At 36.8% G+C, this 15,831-nt stretch overlaps 1 protein-coding gene across 5 annotated transcripts in view; it reads right to left on the bottom strand.

Moving 5' to 3' along the window:
* The window catches only part of thrb (thyroid hormone receptor beta), a 109,259-nt gene that overhangs the window by 74,231 nt on the left and 19,197 nt on the right, over positions 1-15,831 (bottom strand). Inside the window, exon 1 of one of the 5 annotated variants that reach the window (XM_008421264.3) lies at positions 7,254-7,365. The exons of the other annotated variants lie outside the window; for them this stretch is intronic. The gene's annotated coding sequence lies outside the window, so the exon portion shown is untranslated. Of the gene's footprint in view, positions 1-7,253; positions 7,366-15,831 lie in introns of those variants that run through there. 5 annotated transcript variants of the gene reach the window in all.

Raw genomic sequence — 15,831 nt, 5'->3', positions numbered from 1 at the left:
TAGAGCACCAAAGCAGCAACATGTTCCGACTAACTCCATCTTCCTAAGGTGTGAAAATATGCTCTCAGAGTTTGTCTTCATGATCTGACAGCTTTAGTTTACAGTGTATCAGGCTGTTGACATGACTACCAGCATTATGAAGCATTAAGAAAAATAATTTACAGAGGCTATAAGACCAAACACATCCACATAAATATTTGATCAGCCTCTTTAGCACTGTATTTCTGTTCTTACCCTTTACATCTGTGTGGCACCAAGTCTTTCAAAGATAATAAAATCCTTTTTCCCCTCAGCTGACCTTTACCCTCCCACATAGCAGCTCAGCCAGAGGCAGAGAAGCGAAAATTGAGTTTTTCTTACTGCTTCTTTCTCTACATCGCCATGAATAATTTAATCCCATCTAATCCTAAGAGCCTTTCTCAGCTTCACCTGAAGGAAAAAAACAGAGCATGTACCACTGTGAGTGCCAGAAGGTCCATAAGCTGCTCATACCCAACCACAAACCCGGTCCGAAATAACACGATCACATCAGGCCACACAGCTAGTGGGTTAAGCCCACATACAGCTTTAGGCACACTGTTTTTGCTGATTCAGCTTACCTTGACTTAGCAAATAATAGCAAATAAAAAAAGATAGTTTGTGAAAATTACAAGAAATGACAGAAAATATCTACAAGGTTCTTATAAAAGCAGCAATTTGTGAAAAAACTCAGGAACACACAGGGCTTTATGGTATAACCAAATAGATAAAACGTTCCAAATAAATCGGCTCCAGAAAAGTCACACTGATCCTCTCTGAGGTAGTTATTTTTATTTATGGTTTTCATGCCATATCTATATATTACTACATAATTAGTTTTCTTTGATTTAATCAAATTCAAAGAAAATTGACAATGTTAAGTTTACATAAAACTTTTAAAAACAGATTAAAACTGCAACAGAGCACTGAACAAAGACAACAAAGCAATACAATAAATTAACAAAAAGAAAATAAAACTAAAACATCACAACAGAAAAGGTACCGTGTCAGGCCGTAATTAAATGCGAATGGATAGAAATAAGTTTTAAGAAGCAATTTAAAATGATCCAGACTGTGGACAGATCTAGTCTGGAAAGGTAACTTATTCCAGAGAATAGGAGCAGCAACAGAGAGCCTTTGTTCTTTAAGATGAATCTGATTTAACTTAAGCTAAACAACCTATTAATAATATCTGTATAGAATTTATTATTATTATTTTTTTTTTAGCATTTTTAGGGGCATATGAATCTGGTAGTCATCCACAAAGCAACTAAACAAAATGTTGAATTTCCAAAAAATCTGACCAAAAGGCAATACAATTATACAACTAGGACCTAAAATTGAGTCTTGGGGGACTCCATACTTTAAAGGTGTGGCCCCAGAACAACAGTGATCAAGATGGACTAAGAAAGTTCTGTTTTCTGAATTTGATTTAAACCATTCCAAACGCATCGCTCAGATCTAAAAGTAATAAAACAGCAAAATTGCCAGAGTCGACAGCAAAGCTGTTTTAGTACTATGCGCAACTTTAAACCTACACTTAAATTTCTCAGTTTTGTTATAATCTATTAAAAAGGATTCAAGCTGAATAAAAGTTAACTTTCCGAGAACCTCAAAAACAGAAAGTTTAGATATGGGCCTAAAATGTTCTAATAGACTTGAATCTAGATTGTTTTTTTAAGAAGGTGTTTAACCACAGCATGTCTGAGAATTGATGGGACACAACCTGAGTGAAGTGAGGCATTTATCATCATTAAGATGTAAGGACCAAAAGTGACAAGAATGTCTTGTATCAAATGGTTAGGAAGACAACTTAAAGAATAATCTGATGACTGCAGATGTTTAATTACAGAGGTCAGTTCTGCAAGTGAAACTGACTCAAAATGATTCAGAGTAGCTACACATTGTGGCATTCCATGAGGATCTAAATTTAACAGAGAATTTGAGTCTCTAGGGACACTACTTTTCTCAGTGAAAAACTTAGAGAAAGCCTCACAAATTTCTAAAGAGGCTAAAGGACCAGATTTAGTCAAAGAATTTTCTACTCTATCCGGGACACTAAAATGACTTGACTTGTGCCTATTGGAAGCTATAATATCAATCAAGTATTTAGATTTTGTTAAATTAATAATATTCTCAGAGTGTCTTTCAGAATTTCAAACCAAATCTGTAATTTATCTTTTTTCACTCCTCTCAGCAAACAAAGTGCACAAATGGTTTCATTTAATCATGGCTCTAATGATTTCTATTTCCTAGATTTTATAGTTTTCAAGGGAGCTATACCATTTAGAGTACTTAGAGCATATATTGTTAAGGTTGAAAATAAGAGCTTCAACACAAAAATTTCTATTCCTAGGGAATATATCATTATCAAGGATTGCATTTAGTTGGGGGGGGTAGTGGCAGAATTTATAATATGTGTTGTATGTGTGATGCATTACTGTGTCAGCTGTTGGGATCCAGTGTTTCTGTTATAAAACAATGAAGAGCAGGATCCAGAAATGCAGGAGAGTTGATAAATGAACAAGGAGCAGGTGCGGATGCAGCGGTAGTTGAACTGATAAGACGGGATAAATAGCTACTTGAACATGCAGGGAACGTGAGAAACAAGGAAAAAGAAATGTAAACAAACCAGATTAACAATCCAACACGAGAAATGATCAAGATTCAGACCAAAAAGCACCAACAAGAGAACACTGAAGCTACAGGTTCGCAAAATAAATCAAGAAGATACAGAGAACCATAACTAAAGGCTGAACTAAAATACAAAAACAGAAACACCATAGTACTACAAGAAATCTTAAAGATAAGGAAGGAACTGAATAGGAAAAGCAAAACAGACCAAAGTCCCAAAGTTCATGACAGTTTTTGTGTTTACCTTCTACAGCTTCTATCTGATATTTGAGCTGGTGTTTTTTGGTGTGTTTTTCGGGGTTCTTTAAGAACAGTCATTACATGACACCCAGTCCCGTAAACAGGAATCATTTAATAGAGTTTCCGGACAGATTATAATGTATTTATTTTAAACCTAAATCAGAAGCTTGAAAAGAGTGCTTTCTCCAACAAAATGTTGTGTCTGGGTAGTGATCCCTGAACGTTGGTCTGATGTTTTAATGCTTGGCTCATATTTGTGCTATCGTACTGTGTCAACTGTTTTCAGTGTGTTTCTCTGTGTGTGGCAGGTCATCTTTGGGTCTTGTCCCTGTTTGGCCTCTCTGTGCTCTGACTATAGTGCAGAGAAATGTGTACATGTGTTAAATCAGGAGTTCTGACATGTTTTTGCAGATATATTCACCAGACCACTGTTTCGGAGCTGAGCTTAAAGAAAACATCTACTATTGGATTATGGGAAGGACAGCTGCAAAGTTTGTTGCTTTTGATGTTGGAAGAAGGGTCAGAGTCTGGCTTGCTGTTCACGGCTCTAAAAAATAACCATTTATTATGTTGTTGGACAGATTTTTAAGTATCAATATATAGAACAGAAGTCTTCAAATTCAGGCCTTAAGGGCTGGTTCCCTGCAGCTTTTACATCTGTCTCTGCTTCAACCCACCTGAGTCAAATCATGAGGTCATTAACAGGACTCTGCACTGACGGGTGATTCAGACATTTGCTTCAGATATGTTGGACCAGGGACACATCTAAAAACTGCAGGAAATTGGCCTTTCAGGTCTAGATGTGAGGACCCCTGATATAATCTAGACTCACAGGTTTGCTTTAGTTGTATTTACCCAGAATGCCTTGGGCTGTAGTCTGCTTCCTGCTTTTGGAGCAGTCTACGGTCCACTCGGCATTTGCAAAAGAATTCATACTGCACCACAGTTCATGAGCAGAGACCAAGATGCGAAGGTGGACCAGAGTTCATTATAACCGTACTAATATCATAGTGACAATAGGAAAAAAATTTGTGTTTAACTTATTGAATAAAAGTAACTGAATCCTGTTATGCATTTGTTCACTCTGTAAGGAAAATACATTTCTAGGCAAGGTGTACTCTCATCAAAATATTAATTGAAATGCTGAATAAGCCTCAATCAGTGGCATCCACTTTCACTCCTCAATAAGAAGTAAAGTCTTCCACCTCCTAACAGCCATTACCGCCAGGCCTGGATGTGACTTGTTTGTGTCACTAATGTGAGCTTCCCAGCATGAAGCCCACATTAGTGGCACATTCAGCGGAAACAGCTTAATGTGCAAGTGAGGAGAAAAAGTTATTTCCTTTCTGACCTTCAACGTCTACTGACACACTCGCCGTAGATGAGCAAACATACCGGGCTTTAAATGTTCCACAGTCATAATTTATCCAGCAATTTCTCACTGCTACCACCAACTCCAAAATGATCCCATAAAGAGCAGAACAGAATTTTTTTCATGAAGTGGTCAACCCCACTTCACTCCACCCAGTCTGGGTGGAGTGCATCACCCTCCAGCATTGTGTGCACTATGAACTTCAAGACCTGAAGACCTAGAGCCTGCCGCCTGGCCTGATGACACAAATGCTTTAAAAACAAAGTTTTCATTAGAAGCATCACTAAATCTGAACATAGGACAATGGGTTTACAGCGTTTGGCTGAGTATGTTTACAACGTTTGTAAAGCTCATCAAAGTGCAGTCTTTCAGCACCACACACACACAAATAAACATGTTTAATTCAAATCCATTTAAATGAAGCTCAAATGAATCCAATTAAGAACTGATTTAGTCCACCAACAATGCAAAGCAATCCAGTTAAACAACTTCATGATAATACAATTCAATTACATTCATCTCCATTTAAGCCAGTAAATTTGATGCCAATTCTGTGTCAGTTTCACTCAAAGTCCATTAGAACTGTACCGAGTCAGAGCAAAGCAACAAGTCGGATGGCAAGTGACAAACAATTCATGTGGTCCCCAGGTTGTCGTAGCAACCTGAGGCTTCAGGGAGGACAACAAACTCTTAACGTACAATGTGAGATTACCGAATGTACACACAATTTTCCATTAGGAAATAATAGCAAAATTAACAAAATGTCGCTTACCTGTAAAGGTGTCAGTGGGTTAATATCCCGTCACATAGGAGAGAAAAAGAAAGGCACATCATTAATTTATGGCTATTAAGACAACAGAACATTTTACTTTGACAGGACTTTTACATTTCTGTAAAAACAGTGTATTATCAGACTGGTGAGATCATTTGTGCTTTTTTATCTAAGCCCCTCACCAAACACAGTTCTTAAAAAATTCATGACAATGTTGCTTCAGCGTTGAGGAGTGTGAATAGTGAAGGGAGTGAATCAGCAGAGAGAGATACCATGACTTCCCTCATCAAGCTCAAAACTTCTCCTATTCGCCCAGTTTACACAAACTATGACAGACACAAGAGTCCATGTGCCCTCCTACCTACCTGCCCCCACCCCTGGCCCACTCTGGTCCAGACCCCATCAGTGACAGTGGAGAACCTCCTGGGATGAAGTGAAACTGAAGCAGCGTTACTGTTTCCAGTCGCTAACCTGAAAACGACTCCAGGAATGGAGTATTCCACATGCTGGGTAGACGCTTTTAACAATGTCTCTTTTTGGAGGGTGGCTTTAAGAAGGGAATGGATAATAATTTACAACATCTGTTTTCATTTTTACTTGACTTGCAATGGTAATAGTGCACCGTCAGGTCAGCTGGAATAAAATTAAATATAGATAAAACAGATATAGAGTGGATCCCAGGTGAGTATGGAATTTTCTGACTCCAAATTATTCACAGAGAACTTATCTATTTGAAGATTTTTCGGTAGTTAATATCTAAAACATTAGAAAGCAAATCCAGCTTGGAATGATGAATTACCGAGGTGCAATACTGGGAATGCCATTTAACGTGGATGTTAGCTTCTGTGGTCAGGTTCTACTGAATGCATTAATGCATATTCATGTAAATGGTTTGGCAAAATATTTACCTGAATATTTAGTGGTTTAATTTAATGCCAGGACAGTGTGACAAGGACCCAAGAAGGCATGGGCCTGTTACTGGTATCAAAGTTTCTTCCATTGCACAGTTCTGATGCTTTGAAATTCTTTTTCATAAGATGTCAAAGAAAAAATTTTGTTCAGCCGAAAGAAGGCTTATTGGATTTTGTCTCACTAACATACACAAATTAGATAAAGCTTAAGGAAAAATAATAAAAATATCACCTGTTTAGAAATATTAGGTTTTATGGAAACTAATGGCTTACCACGTTTTCTAACTCTCATTAAGGTAACACTGTTTGCAAAGTAGCACTGGCAAAGTACAAGCAGCAAGTCTGTTAAGAGCTTCACATACATCTCGAAGTCTGTGTGTTTAGTCCCCTTGGACCTTAATGCAGTCTTTGTGTCCTTGTTGTCCCTGAGAGAAAAATGATCCTCCTCATTGGATTGTTTTAAAACAAGCATTGATGATGTTCTTTTTCTGACTCCTGCTTTTTTTTATCTGCTGTGAATTGCTCTGATTTGATAACTCTGCACCAGTACAGGACACTGAAATCCACCAATAGCTTCACAAGCTTAGTCAAATTTGTGAAAACAACAACTTTAATTCGTTAGGAGGATAACATCCAATGTGAAATACTAATAAAGAAAATGGGTAACACTTTATTTGAAGGGGCATGCATAGGACTGACATGACACTATTATAAACATAAGACTTGTGATGAATATGAAGTAATCTTCATAAATGTTTACGACTGTTGTAATAAAATGTCATTTGGTAAATAATGACAGTTTTTATGCAAAGCTGACACTTTTAATGGATTCTTAATGCAAGGTTTAGTGCAACTTTGCATTAAAAGTGTCATTATTTACAGAATAACAATTCATAACAACAGTCATGGACATTCATGTTCATGACTGTTAAGTCATGTTTATGACAGTGATATGTCAGTCTTAAGCACGTCCCTTCAAATAAAGTGTAACCAGAAACCGAAACTGACAAAAACAGTAGGTTGACTACCTTGGTGTAACATGTAAAAATAAACTGAAACAAACATTCTTTCAAATGGTTCAGAAAGTGCTATAAGAAATTCTAAATATAATGTAAAATAAATAGTAAAGCATGATGTTGATCAGAGCACAAAGCATAGAGTTAAACTAAACAGATCTGCCCTAATGATTAAGTATTATCACCGATACCTGATCCAATGTTTTTTTTATATCAGGACAGAAACAAATATTAATATCGGATCGGCGCATCTCCACTTTTCTCAGATACATTTCTGAAATATGTCAGACCTGCATGTTGTGCCCCTTGGAGACTCTGCCTCAGAATCCAGAGATGTAACAACCAGTCCTGTCCTTTAGCTCAGCACAGCACAGTGAGGTTACAGCTGCAGCATTAGATTCTGCTGACTGATCAATGAGGTAAGAATAGAGTTATTCTTATTAATAGTTACTCTTATTATTATATACTAACAATATTATTATGCTATAATAATAATAATAATAATATTATTATTAAAGAGTCAACATCTTAGATTATTTTAGCAGAAGTTAAATAGCTGTTGAAAATGTTAAAAATAGAATTGTAACAGATTTGTTTTCTTTTAAATTGTTCTGTAAATATGATAGTGTGTATTTTTCCTCAAGGTTATCATATCAAATCTCATACCGGCCTGTGCCTCGAACGGGAATCTTTGTATGGAATGGACACATAAGAATTTCTGATCAACTGATTTTATTCCAACTCTGGCTCACAATGCTGTGACAGAAATCACTGTAGTTACAAGCTAGTATTTACAAGCTTGACTTTTATTGTTCAACTAAATAAAAGAGTTTTTATTTTGGTAAAAGTGTTTGGTTCCAAATTTTTTGAAACATATGATTGAGATCACATTAAGAGTTCTGAGACATCAGATTGAACAAGAACCCAAGGTGTGGATTTTAGGAAATTTAACAACTATTAGAATAAATTATAAGAAATACTTTATTATTCTTGCAAGCACAGCAGCAAAAAAATGTATTTTGAAAAATTGGAAATCTGAAAAATCGCCATCAGTAAGATAATTAATTGATGAGTTGGTGTCTTACTGTAAACCGGAAAAGATTCTTTATAGTATGAGAGGAAAACAAGCAGCATTTGGGGCAATATGGGACCCCTTCATGGAAATATTATCATCTATGGATGTGACTGGCCGGGATGCGGAATTACTCTTTTTTGGATTAGTTCAAACATAAACTGGCAGTACTATGGTTGTGTAATCATATTAGTTGGACCTGTACTATCCTGTAAGTGAGAGACGTAGGGGGTGTGTGAGGTGGATGGGTGGGGGTGGAGGGGGAGAAAGAAAGAATAAATAATAACTGATTTATTGACACTTTAATAGGCATGACCAGTTGTGTTGAATAGTTGTCAAGTTATTTTGAGGTTTTGCTATTGTGTTTGTTTTTCACCCACTGTTTCTAAACAATGTACCAAATATAATTGTTTGTCATGCATTTGAAAATTAACAGAAATAAAGCTGTTTAAAAAAAGTGTTTGGTTCCCTTAGGGAATAGATCCAGCTCTTATCATTGGTTTAATCTCTTGGGGCTAAAACAGGCTCATGTTTATACTATTCAAAGATAAGGCAGGGAGAGAGAAAGGTTTGGGGGTGAAAAGTGCAAACAGATCTACTCCCGCTTTTTGAACAAATACAGCTTTATTTCCGTGTCCTCATGTTAATTCCAATAGGCAACCTAGAGAACTGTTGGTGCCAAGAGCAACAACAGTTCTAGAAAAGTCATTTAGCTGTTTGTCTTTGACTTTTCTCTCAAGGTAATTACAAAGTGTTTTCATTAAAGGCGTTACACAGATCATTCTTCACTCACTAATTCAGTGAGTGAAGAATGATCACTCACTATCATTCTGAATAGTAAATTCTTGAATTTATCCTAAATTCAGAAATTTAGGAGGATTCTTTAGGAATTAATATTAACTACAAATAGAAGCTTTGGCTATGCTGGCAAAAACAACATGAGAAAACAATCACAGTCACTCCGTACACTTCAGACGTCCATCATGGGACCTCATGCGTTTCCGTGATATAGTTGCTAAAGGTCAATAGCTTTCTTCCAGTAATCTCAACAAAGTTTTGAACAAATTGTAAAATAAAAATATATTTATCCCTTGTTCCAAAACATGAGGTCCGTGAATCCTTTCTTCATTCATTCAGGGAATAAAACCTTCAGTGTATATATATATATATATATATATATATATATATATATATATATATATATATATATATATATATATATATATAGTACAGACCAAAAGTTTGGACACATCTTTTCATTCAAAGAGTTTTCTTCATTTCCATGACTATGAAAATTGTAGATTCACAGATTCACACTGAAGGCATCAAAACTATGAATTAACACATGTGGAATTATACACTTAACAAAAATGTGTGAAACAACTGAAAATATGTCTTATATTCTAGGTTCTTCAAAGTAGCCACCTTTTACTTTGATTACTGCTTCGGACACTCTTGGCATTCTCTTGATGAGCTTCAAGAGGTAGTCACCTGAAATGGTCTTCCAACAGTCTTGAAGGAGTTCCCAGAGATGCTTAGCACTTGTTGGCCCTTTTGCCTTCACTCTGAGGTCCAGCTCACCCTAAACCATCTCGACTGGGTTCATGTCCGGTGACTGTGGAGGCCAGGTCATCTGGTGCAGCACCCCATCATTCTCCTTCTTGGTCAAATAGCCCTTACATAGCCTGGATGTGTGTTTGGGGTCATTGTCCCGTTGAAAAATAAATGATGGTCCAACTAAATGCAAACCGGATGGAATAGCATGATGCTGCAAGATGCTGTGGTAGCCATGCTGGTACAGTATGCCTTCAATTTTGAATAAATCCCCAACAGTGTCACCAGCAAAGCACCCCCACACCATCACACCTCCTCCTCCATGCTTCACGGTGGGAACCAGGCATGTAGAGTCCATCTGTTCACCTTTTCTACGTCGCACAAAGACACGGTGGTTGGAACCAAAGATCTCAAATTTGGACTCATCAGACCAAAGCACAGATTTCCTCTGGTCTAATGTCCATTCTTTGTGTTCTTTAGCCCAAACAAGTCTCTTCTGCTTGTTGCCTGTACTTAGCAGTGGTTTTCTAGCAGCTATTCTACCACAAAGGCCTGATTCACACAGTCTCCTCTTAACAGTTGTTGCAGAGACGTGCCTGCTGCTAGACCTCTGTGTGGCATTGACCTGGTCTCTAATCTGAGCTGCTGTTAACCTGCAATTTCTGAGGCTGGTGTCTCAGATGAACTTATCCTCCGCAGCAGAGGTGACTCTTGGTCTTCCTTTCCTGGGTCGGTCCTCATGTGAGTCATTTTCTTTGTAGCGCTTGATGGTTTTTGCGACTGCACTTGGGGACACTTTCAAAGTTTTCCCAATTTTTCGGACTGACTGACCTTCATTTCTTAAAGTAATGATGGCCACTCGTTCTTCTTTACTTAGCTTTGTCTTGCCATAATACAAATTCTAACACTCTATTCAGTAGGACTATCAGCTGTGTGTCCACCTGACTTCTGCACAACACAACTGATGGTCCCAAACCCATTTATAAGGCAAGAAATCCCACGTATTAACCTGACAGGGCACAACCTGTGAAGTGAAAACCATTTCAGGTGACTACCTCTTGAAACTCATCAAGAGAATGCAGAGTGTGTGCAAAGCAGTAATCACAGCAAAAGGTTGCTACTTTGAAGAAACTAGAATATAAGACATATTTTCAGTTGTTTTACACTTTTTTGTTTAGTACATATTTCCACATGTCTTAATTCATAGTTTTGATGCATTCAGTGTGAATCTACAGTGTCAATAGTCATGAAAATAAAGGAAACTCATTGAATGAGTAGGTGTGTCCAAACTTTTGGTCTGTATATATAAACTGCCATAAAAAACTAATCTCAGTGCCAGTCTGACTGCAGAAGAACTGTGGGAGGATTTGGAAGACTGGAGAATTGTGCAGCCAGCCATGCATGCACAAACACGACTCTTCTGGAAATATTCTGCAAAGAAAATCCATTTCTGTGTCTTTGAAAGTAAACCTCTGAACTACCTTACAGCATTTTGGAGGCAATTTTGGTGAAAGAATTACAAATGGAACTTAAAAAAAATACAACTTTATGAACACGTTAAGTTTTGTGTTTTAGGGAAGGAAGAGAGGAAGAGACATCCACTTTTCCCAAAATTCAAGTTGTTAACATTCCTGTATTAATATATATTCAATAAATTGTATGTGTCCCACTAAAACTTGTTTGGCACATGGAAAGTACCCTTTAAAAATAACTGTTAAGACAGTATTAAATCTACTAGCCCACATTCCTTTATTAAAAATGTTTTTATTAGTCTTATGTCATATTCTAATCCTAAATGTCATGTTTTCATTAGCTAGTGCAGAAAATCACCATGAGTAACAGAACTAAAGTCTTGAAAACATCAGTCTGGGTTTAGTTCATCTTTATAATGTTTTTCACTTAGCAATGGAATATTCTTTTTATTGAATAGCTCTCAAGTCACCATTCTGTCAACGTTACGACTCTCAAGTAGAAGTCACAAGACATCAGAACCCAGGTACAAGGGGGCAAAATGAGCTTCATCTGTAGGGTGGTTCCACTCAGCCTGAGATATGGAGCGAATCCCCCCCCCCCCCCCCCCCGTTGTCAAGGAGTGACTGAACCCTGCATACAAGAGATTCAACACAAAACTTTTCTGAAAATCCTCTTTGGGGAATCTGTGCCAGCTGTTTCCATTCGTTCTAGTTTTTCTCCTAATCTCACTCATGGAAAGAGATAATCGCATTTAATCATTTTTCACTTTAAGTAATGAGAGTATCTCGAACCATAACAACAAATATAAACAATATATTGATCATAAAATAAAGAAACCTTCAGAATGGAAATAGAAATCTTTTACACTTCTAACAGTTCCAAAACACGGAAGTCCCCGTCTCAGGAATAACACCGTGTTGTGTTTCTTCTCTTGGGATCTCTTTCTTCATGAAAACACTGTGTCTAATTTTAAAAGGTTCATTCTGGTAGATCCACACATTGTTACCAATAGTCTCCCCACTTATTGGAACATATCTGAGAGAGAATAAAACTGTCAGTTAGATTTATAGATGTACAGTGAACTGTTGGATCGGCTCCTACACCAGCAGCTCCGTTGTGGTTTGCCTTCTCCATTCTTTCTCGCTTACGCTTTGAGACACACTTTAAACAGCTTTAGTGGATCAACAGAGAATCTTATAATTTGAGCAGCCTTTTTCAACTGAGAAACTGGATTTTTAAGGTTTTGGTATGCAGTTGAGGAAAAAACAAGTATCTCAGTATGATGAGACAAGAACAGCTCAAAATAAATAAAAGTAATAAGTATAAAATAAAATAAATATAAGACCCAAGTTCAATATTTTTGTTGCTCATTTCAGAAAGCTTACTTTGATTTTTTTTCTTGTTTATTTTATTCATTCAATTGCAGTTTAAAATTAACATGTCACATGTGAACACAAACAAAAATTATGAATGAAAAGGAGTAGTGTGAAGAAAAAAAGTGTTTCCATTGCAGTTTTGAAAAATAGACCAACTTTGATACGGCCAAAAAAAGCACCTAATCCTTTTATAAAAAGCACCAAAACTTTTTTAAGAAAAATTATAAATTTTTTTTGAGTCAGTTGTACGAGCAAAACTGACAAAGGTTCTAACAGGTGATTGTTAACTTAACGAGCCAAAAACATATGCAGTGCCGACACATTTTATCCACAAATAGCCTAAACTCCACTGCCGCCTTCTAAACACTGGGAGAAACATCAGACAAGGAGTGCTGGAAGCTCTTTGAAATGCTAATGGGGCTACACTGCGGCTGGTATGGAAAATGAAACAACTGATCTGGACCCAAACCAGACCCTAAACAGCTGTTACTGGACCAGACACAGAGCTATAGACGTGCTTACCGGATCACACAGTTTGACCAGTCATTCATTGATTCATTTATGAAGCTGAAGATGGAACCTTCAGCAGCAAAACACCAGCTCCTACAGCCAACTCTGTCCTATTCCTCCATTTGGTCCTCTTCATCTTCATCATCTCTTGTGAGTTCTACATTCCCATTGATTTCAAAGTGCTCCGGTTCAATTTGAAAAGGTTTAATGACTCATCCCTGTTTTGACTGGATAGAGCTAGCACAATCGGACTAAAAACAACATTTTTAGTCTAGAATTCATTGCAGCATGAACAACATTGTGTGATATTTTATTAAAATTTCTAGAAACTAAACAACCTATAGTATTATTATTGTATAGTTTTTACATCTAAAATAATTATTTCTCACAACTAACCATCGATCCGTTCAAGTAAATTCATTTTCAAAATGTCAAATAAGGCAATTATATGGTCAATGGTAATGCAGCTACTGTGCTGCATTACAACTAAACCATATCTCGAACCATAACAACAAATATAAACAATATATTGATCCTAAAATAAAGAAACCTTTAGAATGATAATAAAAATCTTTTACACTTCTAACAGTTCCAAAACACGGAAGGAATAACAGGAATAACACTAAATAAACAAAAGTCAACTAAAAGAACAAATCCAAAATATAACAGAGCTGCTCCAACATTCTGCCACCGTGAGCGCCATAATTCATGAGCAACTCTGCATAAACTTTGCTTTTAAGAGAAGTACTGTTGGGTTCTAATATTGCAAGGTCTCATGCCAGAAGATCACATTACACCCTTAGTATAAACTGAAGTCAAATATAATTTAAAACAAGTTGGAACAAGAACTTCAAGACAAGTAGAAGGAATAGGAATATGAGTGAGAATCAGTGTGTAAGTATCCAATAGGCACTCAGTCATTTTTAGAACACATTTGCAAAAAGTCAGAGTTAGGCTGTCATAAAGCAAAAAATAAGAGGAACTTCATTAAATCCTTCAAATAACTTGCCAACATTTCATTTCTGTGCATGTGAACAAACCAGCATAACAGTGAAAAGTTCCATCCAGCATAGATTGATGAGGGTGAGCCCATAGAAGGAAGATTGGGCATGTCACATGTCAACACAAACAATTAATTAATACAAAAGTCTATTATCTTTTGCATTATATTCTCATTATTATATTTTGCAATATTGTTATGCAAAATATAAAATGCATATCAATGTCTGTTCATCAGGGTTCAGGGAGAAAAGCTTTCAGAAATATATCATTGCTTTGTTCCCTGTGCTCTATAGAGAAAAGAAGAGTTCAGTGCAGATTTTACTCTAACAGGGAAGCACATCAGGGCATAGTTTTAGAAAGTTACATCCAGCTGGAGAACAAATAACCGATAAGGAAAAATAGAAAGTCAGCTGGGTGCAGCACAGAGTCAAAGCCTATTATTACCCGTCTGTGCAGCGGCACCCTGCTTCTCTCCTTTATTGGAAAAACACTAATTCTCCTTGACTCACTTTTATATGTGTGTTCTGGAAACTGCTGCACAGTTTGCTCTCCCCACTGAACTTTAAATCTGTATGCTGCACTGTATCCTCTGTGGTCAGCTGCAGTGTTTTCAGTCAGCAGGAGTTCCTCCTTGAGAAATGTCAGAGAGCTTTCTTTTTCAGCAGAGCTTAGCTCCAGGCTGTTTAGACCAAGTTTCATCTAAACACCATCAACATTAGGGTCTGAGGAGGTTGACCCTCCAGATCAGACCACTTTACTGCTGCATTATTGCCTAAAAGACGAGGAAATATAAGTGCAACAAAGCTGATAACATTATGATCACCCACTTTATAATATGGAGGCTCCCTGTTTTCACATGACTCCCTTGGAGTCGTGACTAACTTGACTGCTTGATATGTGCTCTCCAAGCTAGCACAACCAGATTGTTTAAAATGTTGGGTATTTTGACATGACACTTCCTTCTGTCACACTTGTGACAGAAAGAATTTTAACAGTTAATATTTTAAGTAAAAATTTCACTTTCAATTATCTTCTAGAAGTAACACCCAAATACAAATCAAATCATGTCCTGAGGAAATGTCAAAGGGCAAGAGAAGAATTCCATATCAGTCATTCAAGTTAACATGAACTGTTTATACAGCGGATATCTGCTGCTGTTCTTGTTAAAACACATTTTATCTGAGCTAACAATGCAAAAACAGAACAAAGAAATTTTTCTGATTAAGTTTGTTTTATTGGCTATTATTAGTTTGCATTTCATAATCAGTCATTATAGAACCCGAGATTCAATGTTCCAGTTTTGGAACAGCATGGGTGGTGGAGAAGTTCAGATTTTTGGAGGAAATGAAATAATAATTTACTCTGCATTACACTGTGGGCAACCATGTCAGCTTCAAATTCTAAAATGAAACAAAGGTTTAAATGTGGCTTACATAGAGCACAATCGAGCATACAATAGTGCATGCTAGACACATTGCTGTGACATGGTATACTAATAAGACCAACGTAACCTGAGTAGTCTATCCAGGGAAAAATAACCTGATAGCTAAAAGCAGTTAAAAACCATGGTGGTACATTGTGGCCCATTTCAGCTCCAAAGTGGAGGGCAAAATGTTGGTGCTGAAAAAAACATAAAAGGTCACAAAATGTCAATTTGCTGAACGGATAACATACTTTCAGCAGTACTGTGAGTATGTACAGAAAAATATATGCATTTTGCATGTTCTACCCAGGACTCCTGTACCACTAGAGAGTGGTACAGCTTTAGCTTCACCTATTATGTAAAAAACAAAACAAAAAAAAAATCTCCCATTAGGCATCTTTGCTATCCAGTTATTAATCAGTTAATCCAGTAAATAATCAATAAATCAGTCCTACGAT

The sequence above is a fragment of the Poecilia reticulata genome, chromosome 11, assembly GCF_904066995.2.
Source record: "Poecilia reticulata chromosome 11, P_reticulata-male-v2, whole genome shotgun sequence".
NCBI lineage: Eukaryota > Metazoa > Chordata > Actinopteri > Cyprinodontiformes > Poeciliidae > Poecilia > Poecilia reticulata.
This window is presented reverse-complemented; position numbering and strand designations above follow the sequence as displayed.